Raw genomic sequence first — 22,916 nt, 5'->3', positions numbered from 1 at the left:
TCAAATAATAGATGTGATAATGGGCATCCTTGTTTCACTCATGATCTTAATGGGGATGGATTTAATTTATCCCCATTGCAGATGATATTAGTTGATGGTTTTAGATATATATTGTTTATTAATTTTAGGAAAGACCCTTCTATTCCTATGCTTTCTAGTGTTTTTATTAGGAATGGGTGTTGTATTTTGTCAAAGGCTTTTTCTGCATCTATTGAGAAAATCATGTGATTCTTGTTGGTTTGCTTGTTGATGTGGTCAAATATGTGGATAGTTTTCCTAATATTGAACCAGCCCTGAATCCCTGGTATAAATCCTACTTGATCATGGTGGATGACCCTTCTTATCACTTACTGGAGTCTTTTTGCTAGTATCCTATTTAAGATTTTTGTATCTATATTCATTAGGGAGATTGGTCTATAATTTTCTTTCTCTCTTTTTGTCCTGCCTGGCTTTGGAATTAGTACCATGTTTGTGTCATAAAAGGAGTTTGGTAGAACTCCCTCTTTGCTTATTTTGTCAAATAGTTTGTATAGTATTGGAGTTAGCTGTTCTTTGAATGTTTGATAGAATTCACTGGTGAATCCATCAGGCCCTGGGGATTTTTTCTTAGAAAGTTCTTTGATTGCCTGTTGCATTTCTTTTTCTCATATGGGATTATTTAAGAAATCTATTTCTTCTTCTGTTAGTCTAGGCAATTTATATTTTTGTAAATATTCATCCATATCACCTAGGTTGGTATATTTATTGCCATATAGTTGGGCAAAGTAGTTTTTAATGATTGCCTTAATTTCCTCTTCATTGGATGTGAGATCGCCCTTTTCATCCTAGATGCTGTTAATTTGACTTTCTTCTTTCCTTTTTTAATTAGATTAACCAGTACTTTGTCTATTTTGTCTGTTTTTTCAAAGTACCAGCTTCTAGTCTTGTTTATTTGCTCAATAGTTCTGTCAATTTCAATTTTATTAATTTCTCCCTTAATTTTTAGGATCCCTAGTTTGGTTTTCTTCTGGGGGGTTTTTATTTGGTCGTTCTCAAGTTTTTTGATTTGCATTTCCAATTCCTTGATCTCTGTCCTCCCTAATTTGTTAATATATGCACTCAGGGATATGAATTTTCCTCTAAGTACTCTCTTGGCTGTATCCCTTAAGGTTTGAAAGGATGTCTCACCATTGTCATTTTCCTCATTGAAATTATTAATTGTTTCTATGATTTCTTCTCTAACTAACCAATTTTGGAATATCTTATTATTTAATTACCAATTAATTTTTGATTTTGCTCTCCATGTACCCTTACCAATCAATATTTTTATTGCCTTGTGATCTGAAAAGGCTACATTTATTATTTCTGCTTTTCTGCATTTGAGTGCCGTGTTTCTGTGACCTAGTGTATGATCAATTTTTGGAATGTGCCATGTGGGGCTAAAAGAAGGTGTATTCCTTTTTGTTCCTATTTATTTTTCTCCATATATCTATTAACTCTAATTTTTCTAAGATTTCATTCACCTCTTTTACCTCTTTCTTGTTTTTTTTTTGTTTTGATTTATCTAAATTTGATAGTGGTTGGTTCAAGTCTCCTACTAATATGATTTTACTGTCTATTTCCTCCTTCAGTTCTCCTAGTTTCTCTATTAAAAATTTGGATGCTATACCATTTGGTGCATACATGTTGATTAGTGATATTTCCTCATTCTCTATACTCCCTTTTAACACAATATATTTACCTTCCCTATCCCTCTTGATCAGGTCTATTTTTGCTTTGGCTTTGTCAGATATCATGATTGCAACTCCTGCCTTCTTTCTATCAGTTGAGGCCCAAAAGGTCTCACTCCAACCTTTAATTCTAACTTTGTGAGTGTCAACCCACCTCATATGTGTTTCTTGAAGACAATAAATGGTAGGGTTTGGGGTTCTAATCCAATCTGCTATTTGTCTACATTTTATGGGTGAGTTCATCCCATTCACGTTCAAAGTTATGATTGTAATTTGTTGATTTGCTGGCATTTTGATATCTTCCCCTAGTTCTGACCTTTCTTCTTTAGCTATCTCCTTTTGAACCAGTGATTTACTTTAGGTCAGTCCCCCTAGTCCCCTCCCTTGAGATGCTTCCCTTTCTAGCCCCTCAATTTTTATGCTCCCTTCCCCTCCCCCCTCCTCTTTCTCTCCCTTTTTATACTCCCTCCCTCTTCCCCCTCCTTAATTTTCCTTTCTTTCTTGCCCTAATGGATAAGATAGAATTCAGGATCCCACTGGACCTAGATGTTCTTCCCTCTCAGATTTGATTTCACTGAGAATAAGGTTTAAGTAATTCCACTTCATGCTCTCTTCCTGTCCTTCTCATATGAGAATTCTTCCCCTCCTCTTCCCATGTGTATCTTTATATGGGAAAGATTATTCTATTAAGTCCCCCCTATTTCTTGAAGTAAATCAGTGTTATCGATGGTTCCCCCCCTCCCTTTTCCTTTCTTTGCCCCCCACTTTCCCCAAATCTTCTTAATGCCCCAATCTTTCCCTATGCATGTTTCTTCTAACTACTCTTATGATGCTACAATTTTTGAGTTACACAAAACATTTTCCCCCCATATTAATACATATATATAATTTGATGTAAATGTAGTCCTTATAGAAGAAAGTTTGACTTAAAGAAGAAGATAAGATTTATCTCCTTTTCCCTTTCTTTCATATTTACCTTTTCATGTTTCTCTTGCTTTCTGTGCTTGGATATCAAATTTTCCACTAAGATCTGGTCTTATCTTAGCAAATGCTTGGAAATCTTCTATTTTGTTGAATGCCCATACTTTCCCCTGGAAGTATATAGTCAGTTTTGCTGGGTAGTTGATTCTTAGTTGGAGACCCAGCTCTCTTGCCTTTCTAAATATCATGTTCCATGCTTTCTGCTCTCTTAGTGTGTTAGCCTCTAAGTCGTGTGTTATCCTTATGGGAGCCCCTTATATCTGAAGCTCCTCTTCTTGGCTTCTTGTAGGATTTTTCTCCTTTTCTTGGAAGCTCTTGAATTTGGCAATTATATTCCTAGGGGTTGTCTTTTGGGGATTTAGTATAGAGGGTGTTCTATGAATCCTTTCTATTTCCATTTTACCCTATTGCTCCAGAACGTGGGGGCAATTTTCTTTTATAATCTTCTGTAGAATAATATCGATTTTATTGTTTATCTCTGGTTTTTCTGGCCTGGCTTTGGAATCAGTACCATATTAGTGTCATTCAAGGAATTTGGTAGAACTCCTTCTTGGCTTATTTTGTCAAATATTTTGTATAATATTGGGATTAGTTGTTCTTTGAATGTTTGATAGAATTCACTGGTGAATCCATCAGGCCCTCGGGATTTTTTCTTAAGGAGTTCTTTGATGGCTTGTTCAATTTCATTTTCTGATTTAGAGTTGTATAGATATTGTATTTCTTCCTCTGCTTGTCTAGGCAATATTTATTATTTTAAATATTCCTCCATGTCACCTAGATTGTCATATACATTGCCTTTTGATTGGGCATAATATTCTTAATGATTTCTTGATTTCCTCTTCATTAGAGTTGAGGTATCCCTTTTCATCTTGGATTCTGTCAATTTGGTTTTCTTATTTCTTTTTTTTAAATTAGGTTGACGAGTGCTTTGTCTATTTTATTTATTTTTTCAAAGTATCAGCTTCTAGTCTTATTTATTAAATCAATAGTTCTTTGACTTTCAGTTTCATTAATTTCTCCTTTGATTTTTAGAATATCTAATTTAGTCTTCATCTGAGGATTTTTAATTTATTCACTTTCTAGTTTTTTAATTTGTATGCCCAATTCATTGATCTCTGCCTTTCATAATTTTTTTTAATATATGAACTCAATGATGTAAATTTCCCCTAGGACTGTTTTGGCTGCATACCATAGATTTTTAAAGGATGTCTCATCATTGTCATTTTCTTCAATGAAATTATTAATTTTTTCTATGATTTATTCTTTAACTAACTGGTTTTGGAGAATTGAATTGTTTAATTTCCAAGTAAAATTTTTTATTTGCCTTTCCATGCACCCTTCCTAATTATTATTTTCCTTGCATTGTAATATGAGAAGATTTCATTTATTTTTTCTTCTCTTTTGCACTTGTTTACAATATTTTATGAATTACTTCTTGGTCAATCTTCTTGTGAATGTACCATGTGCTGCTGAAAAGAAGGTATATTCCCCTTTGTCCCTATTTATTTTTCTCCACATATCTACTAACTCTAATTTTTCTAAGATATCATTCTCTTCTCTTACATCTTTCTCATTTACTTTTTGGTTTGATTTATTTAGTTCTGATAGAGGAAGGTTCAGGTCTCCCAATAATATAGTTTTTCTATCTATTTCATCCTTGATATCCACTAGCTTCTCATTTAGAAATTTGGATTCTATGCCATTTGGTGCCTACATGATGAATACTGATATTTCCTCATTGTCTATACTGTCTTTTATCAGGAAGTAATTACCTTTCCTTTCTCTTTTGACTAGATCTATTTTTACTTTGACTTTGTCAGATATCATGATTTTGACTCCTGCCTTCCTGTTATTCATTGATGCCCAAGAGGTTTAGCTCCATCCTCTTAATTTTACCCTCTGTGTGTCTACCTTCCTCATGTGTGTTTCTTGTAGACAACATATGGTACGGTATTGATTTCTAATCCACTATGTTCTTTGCATGCATTTTATTGGTGACTTCATTCCATTCACATTAAGAGTTATGTTTACCAGCTGTGTATTTCCCAGCATTTTGATTTCCCTTCCTAGTCTTGCCCTTTCTTCTTTCAATATTTCCTTCTAAACCAGTGTTTTGTTTTTAATTGATCCCCCTAATTCCCAGCCTTATTTTACTTCTCTTTCTATCCCCCTCCCTTCTTATTTCCCTCTTATTTTCTTTACAGTTTTTTAAACTACCTCTCCCTCTCTCTGCCTTGTATTTCTTCCCTCCCCACCAGTCATTTTGTTACCTTCTACTTTCCTATAGAGTGCAAATCAATTCTATGCCCCAATGTATTTGTACTTCCATCTTTGAATCAATTTCAATGCATGTACAAATTGAGTATTTCCTATCTCCAATCCTTTTACCATTCCACTGTATTGTTGTTCTCCCAATCACCACCATTCGCTTCTTTTTCACATATATATTTACCCTATTTTGTTTCTTTTCCCATTTCTCTTGGTATTAAGCTCTTTTATTTAAAACTCTAGATCTATATACATATGTACATATGTATATATATATATATTCACATATTTATGCATACTTATATCTATATGTATGTTGATGACTTGGCATTTCATCACATAAAGTTTGTCACTGTTCCTTCTAAGTATAATTCTTCTACCTACCCAAGTGATGATACCAATTTTTAATAGTTATCAAAATCCTCTTTTCTTGCCGGGATACAGAGGTTTTTAACTTATTGGTTCCCTTAAGAAAAGCTTGCTTGTTTATTGTTTTGTTCTGTTTTTTTCCCGTTTCTTAATTACCTTTTGATAATTCTCTTGAGTTCTGTGTTTGGGTATTAAATTTTCTGTTCAGGTGTGGTCTTTTCTTTACAAATGCTTAGAATTCTTCTGTTTTATTAAATGACCATACTTTACCCTGTAAGAATATAGTTTGTTTTGCTGCGCAGTTGATTCTTGGTTGTAGATATATTTCCCTTGCTTTCCAGAATATCATATGCCATGCCTTTTGGTCCTTCAGTGTAGATGTAGCCAGATCCTGTGTTTTCCTCTCTGTAGTTCCATGTCATCTGAATGGCTTCTTCTTAGAAGCTTGTAATATTTTTTCCTTGGTCGTTCTTGAATTATGCTATAACATACCTGGATGTTGTCAGTTGCGGATTATGTATAGGAGGTAATCTATGGATTCTTTCAATCTCCACTTTTCTCTCTTTTTCTAGAATATGAGGGCAATTTTCATGGATAATTTCCTGTATGATAATGTCCAGGTTTTTTTCTTTGGTCATGATCTTCTGGTAGACCAATGATTCTTATGTTGTCTCCCCTGGAATCATTTTCTAGATCTTCTATTTTGTGAATGAGATTTTTCATATTTTCTTCAATTTTTCATTCTTTTGGTTTTGTTTTATAGTTTCCTATAGCCTGGTAAGGTCGCTTGTATCTAATTGTTTTATTCTGGTTTTTAAAGACAGAATTTCATCCCTGGCTTTTTAGTCATCCCTCCCCTTCTGATCTTTCATCTACTTTGTTTCATTTTCAAGCTGATTCATTTTGACTTTCAAGACACTATTTTCTGTTTCTAGATGGCTTATCTTGCTTTTTAATTTCTTTTCCCAATTTTCTTCAGTCTCTCTTAATTGTGTTTTGAATTGTATTTTGAGTTCTTCCAAAGCCTGAGTCCTATTTGCTGGAGTTTCTGTGTTTTTGCTTGATGTTTTGTGATCCTGCTCTGTTCCATTTGCTCTTTGTTTATTGCCTGTATAGAAGCTGTCAGCTGTAATTCTTTTTTCTGATGTTTGCTCATATTTTCCCCTTCTTTTCCCCCTGTAGTTGCCTGCAATCTTGCTCCTTTCATTGTGTGCTGAATCTGTGGGTTTGTACTTTCCTGTCAGCCTTCACCTTTGGGGCTTAGCAAGGCACTCAGAGCACTCTGTGGGGGATGAGTGTTGGAGTTTGAGCTTCCCTGTCCTCTGAAGGCTTGATGAGATTAAGCCCAGCTGAGTTGAACTTGAAGAGCTTTATATGCCCTCAGTCCAAAACCTTGGGTAGGGAGGGGGAAATATGGAGTGTCTCTGCTGCTGCAAATAGGCTAGGTCCTCTGTGCTTCTCCTACAGCTGCCTCCCAGTTGTCCCTACTCAGAGCCCTGAGCCAGGCACAGCTTTGCCTGCAAGGTACTCCCTCCAGACCAGCACCCTTTCCTGTCCAGAGATTCCAGCCACTGCTGGAGGCTCAGTATTGTGGGTGGTGGAGGCATCCTGAGACCTTCCGTCTTTCTTCCCCTTAAAACCAAGTATTCTCAAATTCAGGTTTTTTTGGGGGGCATACCTTGTCTAGAAGGAGGGTTCCTTAGCTCTGTCCTGTTGTTAGATTTGTTTTTTCAGCCCCCTAGGAGCATTTGATTTATAAGCAGTGAGGAAGACTTTTCAGAGGTCTGAACTTTCACTGCCTCTATGCCATCATATTGACTCCTCCTCCTCTAGGTCTTCTTAATTCACTGAGCCACCCAACTGTCCTCTCCTCCATTAAAAATGATGTTTTCTCATCCACAAGAGAGTAATATTCTTCCAAAATATTATAACTTGGAAATTGACTAGCAGTCATGGTTTATCTTTCTTGCTTTATTACTAAGGAAATAATTAATCATTTTAATCATTTGTATGAATATGGTATTTAAATCTTCTTAAGAATCTTTGATTCAAGTCCCACTTTTGATATACTGAATCCCTACCTGCCTTACTTAATCTGTGAAAGGAAAAGATATCTCTATGTCACCTCCAAGAGGGAGATCATTTTCAATTATTATTCCTCTATAGCATACCCGTGTACTAATATAATGACAAGTAAAATTTAACAAAAGGTAGTGGTAATTGTAATAGTAGCAGCAGTAAGCCTTGCATTTATCATCACCATCACCATCACACTTATTTTTAGAACATAACCATGAACAAAATAAATCTACTAAAATCCTGCTCTGATATCTTATTGTTGGTTTGGAAGTACCACTGATTTTACATATGCAATGATAGCAGTTAGTTCTGTCAAGTAAGAAAAACTTCAGTTTAGCTCTTATAAGAATCAATCTCTACTCTAAGGGATTGACTGATTGAACAGGAAGGTTCACATCCAACTGACTGGAAATTGAACTATAAATTTTTTGATCAAAGTAACAAAAATAGAACATAAAAAGTGTTTTCTGGAGCCTTTTATAGCCAATTCACTTCTGCTTTTACAATGAAGGTGGCACAGAGGCAAAAATACACATACTTATTATGAATGTATTTTGTTTTATGAACTTCACATAGTTTTTAGATCTACCATAAAAAGTTATATCTTCTTCTAATGATGAAAGTTTTTATGTAGATCTTTATTATGTGAAGATAATTGGTACTAGAAAAAAGGTCTTAAGTTTGTACTAATATTTATAGTGAATAGAATATCTATTTTCCTTTGTAAAATAAAAATGAAAATGACTTTTTAGGATATTTAGTAAAATTTTATTATATTTATAACTGAGTTTGAATAGCAGAATTATATAAATAATGTTTTACCATCTGAAACAAACCAAAGCTGCTGAAAGTATAATTCATAAGTGCTAATTTAGATTATATTGTTGATCATATGCTAATTCCTAGAATGAGTACCCATGACTTACTAGAAAAAGGGACCCATGTCTATATTGATAGGGTTTGGTGGAATGAGCTTTCCTATTCACCTTAAAGGCAATGATAAAATATATATATTTTCTTAATAATTATGCCTTGAACAGTATTTATGATAAGCATAAGCAAAATGACCACCATGAAGATAGCTGCATCTGTTGTGATAACATCAATTGCAAAGGATGAAGAAACAAATTCTGCAAACAACTGAACCTTATTTCCCAATAAAATTAAAATATCCCTTAATATATGGTTATTTTAATGGGAAGGTGGGTAGAGTGGAAGACAATGAGAAAATATATTAGAAATTTTAGATTCAGGCTAAGAAATTAAGCCAAATTCTTATAAACATCTCAAAATGCACAATTATATTAATCAATTCATCCTTTGAAAAAAATAATAAACTATTGAACATAGTGACCACAAAATACCACATGTAAAAGTAAATGAAATTATAAAGAAAGAAAAGATGTATTTATGACTGTATTATTTTTAATTAGATCTGATAGGAAATGACAATTGTCTAAATCAAGTGTGAAAAACAGAAAAGTTTGAGAAGCTGTTACTTACAATTAAACTAATTCCACAACAGCATATCTGGAAAAGTTGTTCATTTGTTTGGGGAAAAAAAAGAATTGCCAAAAGAAAGACCATAGTTCTAATTATCCTAGTATAATATTTGTTCAATGGAAAGGCCAATATAGGCCAAAAATAATCTCAATTAGCAAAATTCTCTTCTTGCAAGTAAAGAGGCAAAACATCCAAGTGCAACACTACTTAAGAATAAAGACTTCTTTGTAAAAAATATTAGAAGAGAATGATAGGTGATTATAAGCAGTGTTGTTACTTTAAAAAACAGCTAAAAGCAATGGAAGGTAAAATAAACCTGAAGTTACTTTGATTTGAGACATAACTAAGACAAATGATATTTAGAATATTTATATTTTTAAACTGAAATGAGTATATATATATATATATATATATATATATATATATATATATATATGTAGTCACTAGATTAAAGATAAAAGATATTTGCCACTACTTCTGCAATGATCTAAATGCTTAATTTATGAGAAATAGAACTTTCACATTTGTATATAATGTATGAGAACCCTAAGTGCTACAGAATAGAGTAGAAATGAAACTTAGAAATGTGAAGTTAGGGTGATCCTTGCAAAATAGATAATGAAGAAATCTGTGTTGATGATGACATAAATTTGAAGATCATCTGATATCAATTTTGAAGTAGTTTCAAATGGAAGATAATTTCAAGAGAATGGGAAAATAATGGGTAACCCTAAACCAAAAGAATATTATGGCGGTGGGGGAGTGGAACAAAGATGGCAACCAAGATTAAAATATCACGACAAAATGAATACAGGAGTGAAAGAACCAACAAGGACACAGAGTGAAACAATTTTCTTTCTTTTTTTAATATGGGCTCCATTATGTGTGCCCCTCTGACAGAATTGAGAGGGGCTCTACACATGCCCTCAAACTTTTACTGGAGAGTTTAGGAATGTGGAGTGGGAGGTAACTAATCAGCATGTGACATGACATAGGCTTTAACTTTAACTCAATTGACAATCACTTAATCAAAGAGGTGGAGGTTAATCAAATATGTGACTTGGTAAGGAATATGGTCTAACAAGGTTGGAGCTAGGACCCTGTGGCAAATAGTGTCCTGTTTGGGAATTCTTTTGTCCCTTGTACTAAAGATTTGGAAATACAATAATCAATAAGTAACATGACCATGAACCTGGTATATGAACACATAAGATGCAATATCAATACAACAATAATACTTTCAAGATGCTAATATACCTGGTATGCTACATATCCCACTTTTTGTTTAAAAATTAAAATGGGATTATATAATAGTAAAAAGAAATTATAAACTAAGCAAAAAAAAACAAAATAATGATTATATCAAAAATAACAAATGAATAAAAAATGAATTCTAAATCTAATAGCAAAACTAAACTTAAAAAGTTTATGTAAGACCAATAATAAAAAAAATAAAATTGACCTTAATTCACTAATCATCCTGAATTAATGTAATCAGTCCCTTAGTCCTGTAGGACAGGTGCATTAATATAGCATTTTACCCATGTTCACCCAGGACTGTAAGAAGTTGCCACACCTTTAAATATAAAGAAAGAGGCTATAGTTTGAGATGAGAGGGAAGTCTTTCCTTTCCCTTGGTCTGATCATGCATAGTCTTTAGGATATTGAAGCCAAGATGCTGGCCACATAGATATTTAATTGGAAATTTGGTACCAGGTCAAGCTGTGTTTGAGGGTGTCAAAACACCATGTCCTTTTACATCTAACCTTAGCAACCAATATTTATCCATCTTGTGTGGATTATAGGCTCCTCTATGTCTTGGGCTTTCTGGAAAAGTGTAATGTATCCATTGTGATCCCTTCTTCTGCAATCAGACAAAATAACTCATAATAGTCCCATGAGGTTTAACAAATTCTTGTATATTCCTACAGTCTCAAGCTTTTGGGTATGTACATATATAAAAGCTTAGAGTTGTTGTTAACTCATATATCAGTATCATTACATTAATACTGCATTCAAATTACTTTGAATACTTAAAAGAAAATATTTGGGATCAATAATCTGAAAAATTAATCAGGGAAAATAAAATTAAAATGAATGCAAAATTTTAAACTCATGGCTCATATTTCATGTGGCAATATTTTAGCTAAGCCAGTGTGTAATACAAGAATTTTCATTCAAAAAATGATTTCTATTTCCCCAATTTAAGTTGACCAAGGTTCACATTGTGAGCATACAAAATTTTTTCTTCATGTAAAAGCTTTTCAAAAATATTAATACAACAATTAATGCAAATATTTAAAAGTGCCAATATTGCCATAAGCATTATATCCTTATTGGTTGCTGCTCTATATCATTTTTAAACAAAGAGAATGATGAGAATGAAGTGTCATTACAACTTTTGGCTTCAGATTTCTAATATAAGCCTTATTTATACAACCTTTCCTGCAAAGTATGAATATACCAATAAAAATAATAACCAAGAGTATGACATTACCAATGTTTATAAAATTAATTCTGCCAGAAATTGTTAGGGTTAATAGAAGCTAAAGTTTCTTTCCATTTAAAAGCAATTTCTACAGCTTCTTGCTCATATACAATTTGTCCTAACTTATTAATTTCTTATTGCAAATATATAATGTCCAATGTGCTCTTGTGATGTCCCCAAGCACTTTTAATGTACTGTACTATGTATTGCCATTCATATTTAACATTATCATATTTTAAATGTGTAATACAATGTCCTGTTTGGTTGAAATGACATTGATAAGTAGTTCTAGTGTGTAAAGCTTCAACCTCTTTTCCTAGCCAAAATACATCTTTCAAAATTTCTAATTCATCCTTAAAACCAAGGTCAAGACCTTGTTGTGTGTGCCACAGTTCAGATGAATTAGATACAACCTCTCATATAAAACCTTGGTTTTGTATAGTTAGTCAACACAATTGTTGCTGTATTAATATCAATAATTGAAACTACTGCTCCTATAATTGTCAATATAAAATGTATGAGAGATGCATGATGATATTAAATACTTTATGAACAAAATGGACAGTTGGAGTAGATACCCCTGTCTCTTGAAGATTTACTCCACCAATGGTGCTTAGTACTTAACAGCTATATAGATATTGTCATGAATAGAATCTATACATTGATGTAGATGATAGTTTAAGCATGGAATGTCATATAATCCCTTATTGTTTTTAGAGATGTTAAGTGTACTATCTACTAACATTACATAAGGAGCAAATACACAAGCTGTGATGTTCACGTGAGTGACATTCTTGAAATAAATCTCTATATTTGTAATATTGACCTAAAATTTACAGATTAACTGGTTTGTAGCCATTATTTCCCACTGAGTATTTTGAATGGGACCTGTTTCAATAGCAAGTCTGGGATCTGATACATCATCTTGTGTAAATACTTCAACTTTATAATATATTGTTCATGGAATGTGCCATCTTTCATGTCCTCTAGTGCCATCTGAATGAATCAATAGATCATTAAATCTACAATGTAATATAGATCCCTAATTAAAATTCTCAATGTCTATTTTAACTGCCATCTCAACCTTTCTAGGAAGTTAACCAGGATGATCTGTCCATTATAAATTCCTGTGCAGTGTCTCTACCTGATTTAAACACATTCTTTTGTTCTCATGGCTATACAGTCTATGTTGTGGTTGATATATTCTATGCCCTTTTCCTATGAGAATCATATCAATGCCTATATAATTGTTATCAGTAGCATTTTTTACAATTCAAGTTTTAATTTTACAATGTATACAAAATAAATTATTTTTGTCAGTATATAATGTAGACATACAGAATGAAAGGTATAAAGTACTGTCTGAATAATTGTAGCTAGTCCCTTCTGATTCCATGGTAATGTCTTTGGCTAAAATTGAGTATGGTAGCCATTTTGGTGTCATTAACATACACAAGTGAGGCCTTTCTATACAAGTTAACATTCTTAATATTGGGGTTTAGGTATAATAGACCAATATATTTCAGCATGACAAGTGTCCATCAGGGTAATTATAGTGAATATAATGTCAGCCTTTGACAAGGTGTAGTCACTATTGAGCATCTCATCTGGTGTGTCTTCAGTGTGGTTGGTCTGCTGGTGATCTATGTTATCTGTGTTATTCATCTGCTTCTCTTCCTGTTCCTGTGCCACGTTGCATGATGTGCTTGGTGGGTGTCCAGATATTTCCATTATCTGTAGAAATACAAGTAAACCCTGGACCCAATGTTATCATCCTGTGGGGTCCCCTATAGTCTATATCTCCTGGTATTCTCCAAAATATCCAGGGCTACTGTGTAGTCCTTATCATCACACTCAAAATATTATTGCATAGGAATAGCATATAGCCCTTCTGGGATGGAGAAGTGATTGATGGTTAGGAGTACCATTACATCCTTTTTTCATTTAAAAGCTTAAATTCAGTTTCCAACTAAATTTGTTTTTAAATAAGTCTGACTCTAATAAAGACATATATTTTTGCAAATATAGAATGAACTGGTTAAAACAATTATCATATATACATTTTGGATAATATAAACAATTTCTGTTGTAATTGAACAGTACATAATGTACTGTTATTACATTTCCAATTATACTATTTTTTTCAAATTTGAGTAATATGGAATAATTCCAATAAAATAATTGCAAGTCACATATTGTACAAATGCAATTTGAAATATTCAGGTACAAGATAAACATTTTTCAAGAAAAGAAAAACCTAGAAGGTAAGCAAAGCATATGTGGGACACTGAGGTGAGAGGAGAGCAGAGTCAACAGGAAGCTGTAGCAAGGAGGGAAGAGGAATCCATTACCAATATACACACATCCCCAGCCCCATCTGCTAACTGAGGTTTAGGAACCTATGCCTGAGCCAAAATCCAGATACTGAGATCCTACCTGGGCAAATAGTGGTATAGGCCAACCCATACCCCTTGAAATGCTGAACTGGTGGAGGAGTCTGGATCCCCAGCCCTGGGAATTTTGGTCTGGGCTTGACATAAGGACTTAGCTCACACATTGGGGGTGGTTTATAGTACTAAGTACTAAATACTCAGCTTTTTACTTAAAGCTCAAGGTAGAGCTCCAAGACAGCACAATCAAGGGTGTACCTGATTGGATCAAGTACACTGTCCCTGACCTTATCAAGATCATGGTGAGATAAAAAACTTACAACTGAGTCTGAGTCAAGTCTTCAAGGTATTACCATCTCAAGGGTCAATTGAATCAGCAGGGGAAGCAGCATTTCAGGTTTCTCAGCCCTCAGCCCACAATATCCTCCCCAGCATACCTATAATTAGATTAAAAATGAGCAAACAAAAAAGCACATTATTCTAAAGAATTTTTAATGGATAAAAGAGCAAAGTACAGACAAAGAAGGGGACAGTGAAGGCAAAGGAAACACATCCAAATTCCAAATGAAAAATATGGATTAGACACAGGTTCTGGAAGAAGTCCAAAAGGGCTTCAAAAACCAATTAAGAGAGGCAGAGTAAAAGTGAGAATGAGAAATAAAAATAATGCAAGAAGAAATGGGCCAATTGAAAAACGAGAACCAAAAATTGACAGAGGGAAATCAGGCCTTAAAAATCAGAATTGAGCACTTAGAAACGAATGATTTTATGAGTTATCAAGAAAGAAAAAAGCAGAGAGTAATGAAAAACAGAGGAAAACATAAAATATCTTATTGAAAAAATAACTGACATAGAAAATAGATCTTGGAGAGACAATTTGGGAATTGTTGGACTACCTGAAAGCCATGATCAAGAAAAAGCCTTAGACATCATATTATAAGAAATTATCAAAGATAATTGCCCAGAGATCCTTGAACAAGAAAATAAAATTGAAATAAGAAAAATTCATAGAATGAAATCCTCAAATTCCAACTTCAATGAATATTATAGCCAAAATCAAGAACCATCAAGCCAAGGGGAAAAATACTTCAAACAGCCAGAAAGAAAACATTCAAACACCATGAAACTACAATAAGGATTACACAAGACTTAGAGGCTTCTACATTAAAGGATTGAAAGGCATGGAATAAGATATTCAGGAAGACAAATGATATGGGGTTACTACCCAGAGTGCCTATCCAGCAAAACTGAGTATATTCTCTAAGGGGGAAAATGGGCATTAGATAAGATAGAACATTTCCAAGGATTCCTGAGGAATAGACCAGACATAAACAAAAAATCTGAAGCCCAGACATGAAAAACAAGAGAAGCTCATTAAGGTAAATAAGAAAGAGAAAATTAAGGGACCCATTAATATCAAGATGTTGTTATGTCTACATGGAAAAAAGAATTTCTGTAATTTTCAGACATTATAATAGAGAAGATAAAAAGGAATTTGCTCAGAAAGAGGGTGGAGAAGTAGGCTGATTATGCTGACATGATGTATATGTAAATGTGATAATATGGAATAACATATGTATGCTATGATATTATTAATATTAATGATATGTAAAATATAATCAAGGCCTAAAAGACAGGGTTGCAATGAGTGAAAATGGAAGGCAGAGAAAGAATAGGGAAAATTATATAGCATAAAGTGGTATGAAAATTCATTATAGAGATGGGAGGATAAGAGTGGTGACAGGCAATACTTAATCTTTACTTTCATCATAACTGGATCAGAGAGGGTAAAACAAACATTCTCATTGACTATAGAATTCTATCTTACCCTACAGAGAGGCAGAAAGAAAATAAGAAAAGGGAAGAAGGAGGAAAATTAGAGAGAAATGCAAGTTGAGGCTGGGGTGACAAAAAGCAAAATACTGGTGAGAAGGATGAGAAAGAAAAGAAATAGATCAGGATTTAAAGGAGAAAATATGATGGAGGACAAAACACAGTTAGTAATCATAATGCTGAATATGAATGAGATGGGATCACCGCAAAATGGAAGGGGATAGCAGATTGAATTAAAAAAACAGAATCCAACTATATGTTATTTAAAAGAAACACATTTGAGGCAGGGTGACACACACAGAATCAAGTTAAAAGGCTGGAACAGAATTTATTTTCCATCATCTAAAGTAAAAAAAAATAAAGCAGGAGTATCAATAATGATATGAGACAAAGCTAAAGTAAAAATTGATCTGTATAAAAGAGATGAGGAAGAAAATTACATTTTGCTAAAGGGTACTATAAACAGTGAAGTAACAACATTACTAAATATTTATTCACTAAAATGTTATAGCCTCTAGATTTCTAAAGGAAAAATTAAATGATCTCAAGGTGGAAATAGATAGTAAGATCCTACTAGTGGGGGATATTAACCTTCTCCTTTCAGAACCAGATAAATCAAACAAAAAATAAATAAGAAAGAAATAAAGGAATTGAATGAAATGGTAAAAAATAGAGTTAATACACATCTGGAAAAAATTGAACAGGGATAAGAAGGAATCTACCTTCTTCTCAGCAGTATATGGCACATATACAAACATCAGCCATATACTAGGAATGTTGCAAACAAATGAAGAAAAGCAGAAATAATAAATACAACGTTTCAGATTCTAAATCAAATTAAAATCATAATTAAAAAGGCTCCACAGAAAGGCAAATTTAAAATTATTTGGAAACTAAATAATCTAATTCTTTAAAACTGGCAAGTCCAACAGAAATCATAGAAACAGTTGTGGACTTCATTAAAGAGAATGACAATGAGGAGACAGCATATCAAAATCAATGGAATATAGCCCAAATCAGTACTCAGGGGAAGAATTCTCTCTGAGTGCCTATAGCAATAAAAATTGAGGACGGAGATCAATGAATTGGGCTTGCAACATACAAAATTGGAAAAAGAACAAATTAAAAATCCTCAAATGAAAACTAAATTGGAAATACCAAAAATTAAAGGAAAAGTTAATCAAATTGAAAGTAAAAGAACTAGTGAACTAACAAATGAGCCTAGGAGCTAGTACTTGACAAAACAAATAAAGTACTGATTAATCTAATAAAAAAGAAGAAAATCAAATTAGCAGCATCAAAGATGAAAAGGGTGTGCTAATCTCTAATGTAGATGAATATAAAGGAAATTATTAAGATATATTTTGACCAAATATATAAAAATAAATATGATAATCTAGGTGAAATGTGTGAATATTACAAAAATATAAATTGCCTACATTAACAAAAAAGGAAATAGAATACCTAAATAATCCCATCTCAGAAAAAGAAATTGAACAAGCCATCAAGGAACTTCCTAAGAAAAAGTCCTCAGGGCCAGATGGATTCACAAGTGAATTTTATCAAATATTTAAAGAACAACTAATCCCAATAGAAAATACATTATTAGACAAAATAAGCAATAAATAAGTATTACCAAATTATTTTAATGACACAAATATGGTATTGATTCCAAAGTCAGGCAAACTAAAAACAAAGAAAGAAAACTAAACTAATCTCCTTAATGAATATAGATACAAAAATCTTAAATAGAATATGAACAAAAAGAGTATATCAAATCATCAAGAGGATTATTCACTGTGATCAGGTGGGATTTATATGAGGAATGTTTTAATATTAGGAAAACCATCCATGTAATTAGCTATATAAATAATAAAATCAACATAAATCATAGGATTTTTACAACAGATGCAGAAAAATCCTTTGACAGAAATACAACACCCATGCCTATTTACAACACTAGAAAATATAGAACTAGAATGGCCCTTCCTTAAAATAATAAACAATATATATTTAAAACCATCAACAACTATTATCTGTAATGTGAACAAGTTAAAACCATCCCAATAAGATCAGCAGTAAAACAAGGATACACATTGTCAAATCTATTATATAATATTGTTCTTGAAAATCTAGCAGAATCAATCAGAGAAGAAAAATAAATTGAAGGGATTAAAGTAGGCAAAGAGGAAACTAACCTATCACTCTTTGCAGATGATATGTTATTATAATTAAAGAATACTAGAAAATAAACTAAAAGGCTAGTGGGAATAATTAACAACTTTAGCAAAGTTGCAGACTACAAAATAAAGCAACACAAATTATCAGCATTACTGAATTTTTAAATTTTTATTTAATTGATTAATTAAGAACATTTTTCCTTGGTAATATGATTCATGTTCTTTTCCTTACCTCCTTCCACCCCCTTCTGTAGCAAATACCCAATTCCACTGGGTTTTACATGTGCCATTGATCAAGACCTACTTCCATATTAATATTTGCAATAAGGCATCATTTAGAGTCTACATCACAAATCATATCCCCATTGACTCATGTGACTAAGAAGTTGTTTCTCTTCTATGTTTCTACTACCACAGCTCTTTCTCTGGTTGTGGATAGTATTCTTTTTCACAAATCCTACAGAAATGTCTCACATCATTGCATTGGTACTAGTGGAGAAGTTCATTACACTCAACTTTGTCTATAAGGTTCTCCTAGTTCTGCTCCTTTCACTATGCATCAATTCCTGGAGTTCATTACAGTTCATATGGAATTCCTTCAGTTCATTATTTCTTTCAGCAAAATAGTATTCCATCACCAACAATGTGTTCAGCCATTCCCAAAATGGAGGGCATTCCCTCATTTTCCAATTTTTTGCCAATACAAAGAGAGATTATGAATATTTTTGTAGGAGTCTTTTTCCTTATTATTGCTTTGGGGTATAAAAGCAGCATTGGTATGGCTGGATCAAAGAAAAGGCAGTCTTTTAAAGCCCTTTGGGAATAGTACCAGATTGCCATCCAGAATGGTTGGATCAATTCACAACTCCACAAGCAATGCATTAATGTCCCTATTTTGCCACATCCGTTCCAACATTTATGAATTTGCTTTGCTGTCATGTTAGCCAATCTGACATCTGTGAAGTGGTACCTCAGAGTTGTTTTGATTTGCATTTCTCTAATTATAAGAGATTTAGAACACTTTTTCATGTGCCCATTGATAGTTTTTATTTCTTTATCTGAAAATTGCCTATTTATGTCCCTTGCCAAGTTATCAATCGGGGAATGGCTTGATTTTTTTTCAATTGATTTAGCTCTTTATAAATTTGAGTAATTAGACCTTTGTAAGAGGTTTTTGTTATAAAGTTTTTCCCCAATTTGTTGTTTCCCTTCTAATTTTGATTGCATTGGTATTGTTTGTATGAAAACTTTTAATTTAATCAAAATTATTTATTTTACATTATGTGATTTTTTCTAACTTGCTCAGTTTTAAAATCTTTCCTTTCCCAAAGGTCTGACAAGTATACTATTCTGTGTTCACTTAATTTATTTATAATTTCTTTCTTTATATTCTAGTCATTCACCAGTTCTGAATTTATTGTGGTGTAGGGTGTGAGATGTTGATCTAAACCTAATCTCTCCCATACTGTTTTCTAATTTTCCCAGCAGTTTTTGCCAAATAGTAGATTTTTTCCCAAAAGCTGGTTTCTTCAGATTTATTATACACTGTCTTCCTGAGATCATTTACCCCAACTCTATTCAATTGATCCTCCCTTCTGTCTCTTAACCAGTACCATATTTTTTGATGACCAATGCTTTATAGTACAGTTTAATACCTGTTACTTCTAGGCCCCCTCCTTCACATGTTTTTCATTATTTCCCTTGATATTCTTGATTTTTTGTTCTTCCAAATGAACTTTGTTATAGTTTTTTTTTCACTTTCAGTAAAAAAAGCTATTTTTACTTTTAAATTAATTAACTTAAATTAATTTGAGTAGGATTGTCATTTTTATTATGTTAGCTCATCCTACCCATGAGCAATAAATATTTTTTAAATTTTTTAGATCTAGTTTTTAATTTTGTGGAAAGTGTTTTGTATCTGTGTTCATATCTGTGTTCATATAATTCCTGTGTTTGTCTTGGCAAATGCATTCCAAAATATTTTATATTGTCTAGGGAGATTTTAAATGGAATTTCTCTATCTCTTGCTGCTTAGAAATGCTGGTGATTTATGGGGATTTATTTTGTATCCTATCACTTTGCTAAAGTTTTTTTTATTATTTCTACTAGTTTTTTGTAGTTGTCTCTCTAAGACTCTTACAATAGAGAATCATATCATCTGGAGTTATAGTTTGGTCACCTCATTGCCTATTTTAATACATTCAATTTCTTTTTCTTCTCTAATTGCTACTGCTAGTGTTTCTAGTACAATGTTAAATTAAATAATAGAGGTGAAAATGGGCATCCTTGTTTCACTCCTTATTTTATTTGGAAGGTTTCTAATTTATTTCCATTGCTGATGATGCTTGAAAATCATTTTTAAATATATACTGTTTATTATTTTTAGGGAAAGTCTTTCTAGTCCTATATTTTCTAGTATTTTCAATAAGAATGAGTGTTGTATTTTGTCAAAGGTTTTTTCTGCAACTAGTGGGATAATCATGTGATTATTTTCAGTTTGCTTGTTAATATAGTCAATTATGTGTATGGTTTTCCTCATACTGAACCATCTTTGCATTTCTGGTATAAATCCAACCTTATCTTAATGAATAAATCTCATGATCAGTTGCTAGAGTCTTTTTGTTATTATTCTATATAAGATTTTTGCATCTATGTTCATTAGGGAGATTGGTTGATAGTTTTCTTTCTTTGTTTTTCACTGGCCTGGCTTTGGAATCAGTACCATATTTGTGACATAAAAATAATTTGGTAGAACTCCTTCTTTGCTTATTATGTCAAATATTGTATAATATTGGGATTAATTTTTCTTTGAATGTTTGATAGAAATCACTTGTGAATCCATCAGGCACAGGGGATGTTTCATTAGGAAGTTCCTTGATGACTTGTTCAATTTTTTATCTGATATGTGATTATTTAAGTATTCTATTTCTTCTTTTGTTAATATAGGCAATTTGTAGTTTTGTAAATATTCATTCATATCACCTAGATTGCCATATTTATTGCCATATAATTGGGCAAAAAGTTTTAATGATTGCCTTAATTTCCCCTTCATTAGAGATGAGATCTCCCTTTTCATCTTTGATACTGTTAATTTGGTTTTATTCTTTCCCTTTTTATTGCATTAAGAAGTACTTAGTTTGTTTTACTTGTTTTTTCAAAGTCCCAGCTTCTAGTCTTATCTGTTAATTCAATCATTCTTTCACATTCAATTTTATTAATTTCTCCTTTAATTTGTATGATTTCTAATTTAGTTTTTATCTAGGGACTTTTAATTTGTTGTCTTTCTAGTTTTTTTTTTAAATATGCATTCACAATGAATTGATCTCTGCCCTCCCTAATTTGTTAATATATGCACTCAAGGATATAAATTATCCCCCTGAGTACTGCCTTGGCTGCATCCCATGGATTTTGATAGGATGTCTCATCATTGTCATTCTCTTCAATGAAATTATTGTTTCTATGATTTGTTCTTTAACTAACCAATTTTAAAGAATCATATTTAATTTACAATTAGTTTTTGATTTGCCTTTCCATGTATCTTTACTAACATTTATTTTATTGCATTATAATCTGAAAGGGTTGCATTTATTATTTTTGCTCTATTTAACTTGTTTGCCATGTTTTGATGACCTAATACATGGTCAGTCTTTGTGAATGTATCATGAGCTACTGAAAAGGAGGTGTACTCATTTTTGTCCCTACTTATTTTTGTCTACATGTCTCTTAACTATAATTTTTCCAAGATTTCATATGCATCTCTTACCTCTTTCTTATTTATTTTTGGTTTGATTTATCTAGATCTGAAAGAGGAAGGTTTCAGGTCTTCCACTATTATAGTTTTATTATCTATTTCTTCCTTAAACTCCACTAATTCTTCCTTTAGAAATTTGGATGCTGTTCGGTTTGGTAAATACATGTTGAATATTTAAATGAGTGTGAAGCAGAAAAGATAGAGTATAATGAATCTATGTAGGCCTGTCATAATTCACCTGTATACCTTTCTTACATCAATGCAAAAAGTCGAGGTAAAGATACATTAGAGGAAGAAAGTCAATAGAGACAGTCCTGAATGAGGAAAAGAGAACCTTATATGAGCATCTAAGCAACAGAAGAGCCACATGACTATTATAATGGTTTACTCAGTGAAACACACAGCAACTGTCCATTTTGAGAGACAACCACCCTTTAATCAGTGAGATATTAAGAGAAAGTGTGCTACCAGATGTTTGTTCATTGGTTACCATGGCCAAAATTCAGCTCCTCAAATGACAAGTTCAGTCCTTAATGGTCCACCAGAGAAAATTAGAAGCCAGACTCTTACAAACAGAAGAACATTACCAGGAAAAAAGAGGAAGTTCTTAGAAAGTACAGATTCCTGGAGGTAGACATGGGAAAAAATAGCAGCTGAAATTCCAAAGCAGAGGAATAAACCCACAGAAAGCAGGAGGAATGAGAAAAAGAAGCCATGGAGCAAGTAGAACAATGTCAGAGTGGTACTAGTGTTGCTTCTGCTACTGCCACTGCCACCACTGCTACCACTGCCACTGCCAAGGACAACCAGACCACTAGCAAAGGTGATGAGAAGGAAGAGGAAAGCACTCTGATGGAGATAGAAGAGACACACCCATAAGAAACTATAAAAAAGTCAACAGTATGGTGAAGAAGGAACATCTACCCCTGAATATAAGGAGAGTGGCCAAGAGTAAGTAGATAACATAGCAGAAGAAGGTACTAGTGACAGCAACACTGGTTCAGAGAACAAGAGTGCTACAGTGGAGGAGTCTCTGAGAGACTCTGCACCAGAGAACAGTGAGAAGAAAAAATAAATGTTGAATAATGCCATGTGTTTTGAATTTTTGGTGTTTTTTGTTTTTATGTTTTTCCTTTTTTTATGAAAAACTGTTTTTGAGTGTAAAACAAAATTCCTTGTTGTCCATACAGCCTTTTATCATGATGTAATTACATTCCCTACATCCCCTTTTAGTCAGACCTATTTTTACTTTGACTTTTTCAGATATCATGATTGGGACTCCTGCCTTCTTTTCCTCAGTTGTTGCCCAATAAATTTTGCTCCAGTCTTTTACCTTTAATCTGTGTGTGTCTATCTGCCTCATGT

General features: G+C 32.8%; 1 pseudogene; it reads left to right on the top strand.

The window, feature by feature from the left end:
• Positions 1-21,725: 21,725 nt before the first annotated feature.
• Positions 21,726-22,626, top strand: LOC100618530 (SWI/SNF-related matrix-associated actin-dependent regulator of chromatin subfamily E member 1-like; annotated as a pseudogene).
• Positions 22,627-22,916: the final 290 nt, after the last annotated feature.

Source organism: Monodelphis domestica, chromosome 2, assembly GCF_027887165.1.
Source record: "Monodelphis domestica isolate mMonDom1 chromosome 2, mMonDom1.pri, whole genome shotgun sequence".
Taxonomy (NCBI): domain Eukaryota; kingdom Metazoa; phylum Chordata; class Mammalia; order Didelphimorphia; family Didelphidae; genus Monodelphis; species Monodelphis domestica.
Note: the sequence above shows the minus strand (reverse complement) of the source record. Positions and strands in the feature narration are given on the sequence as shown.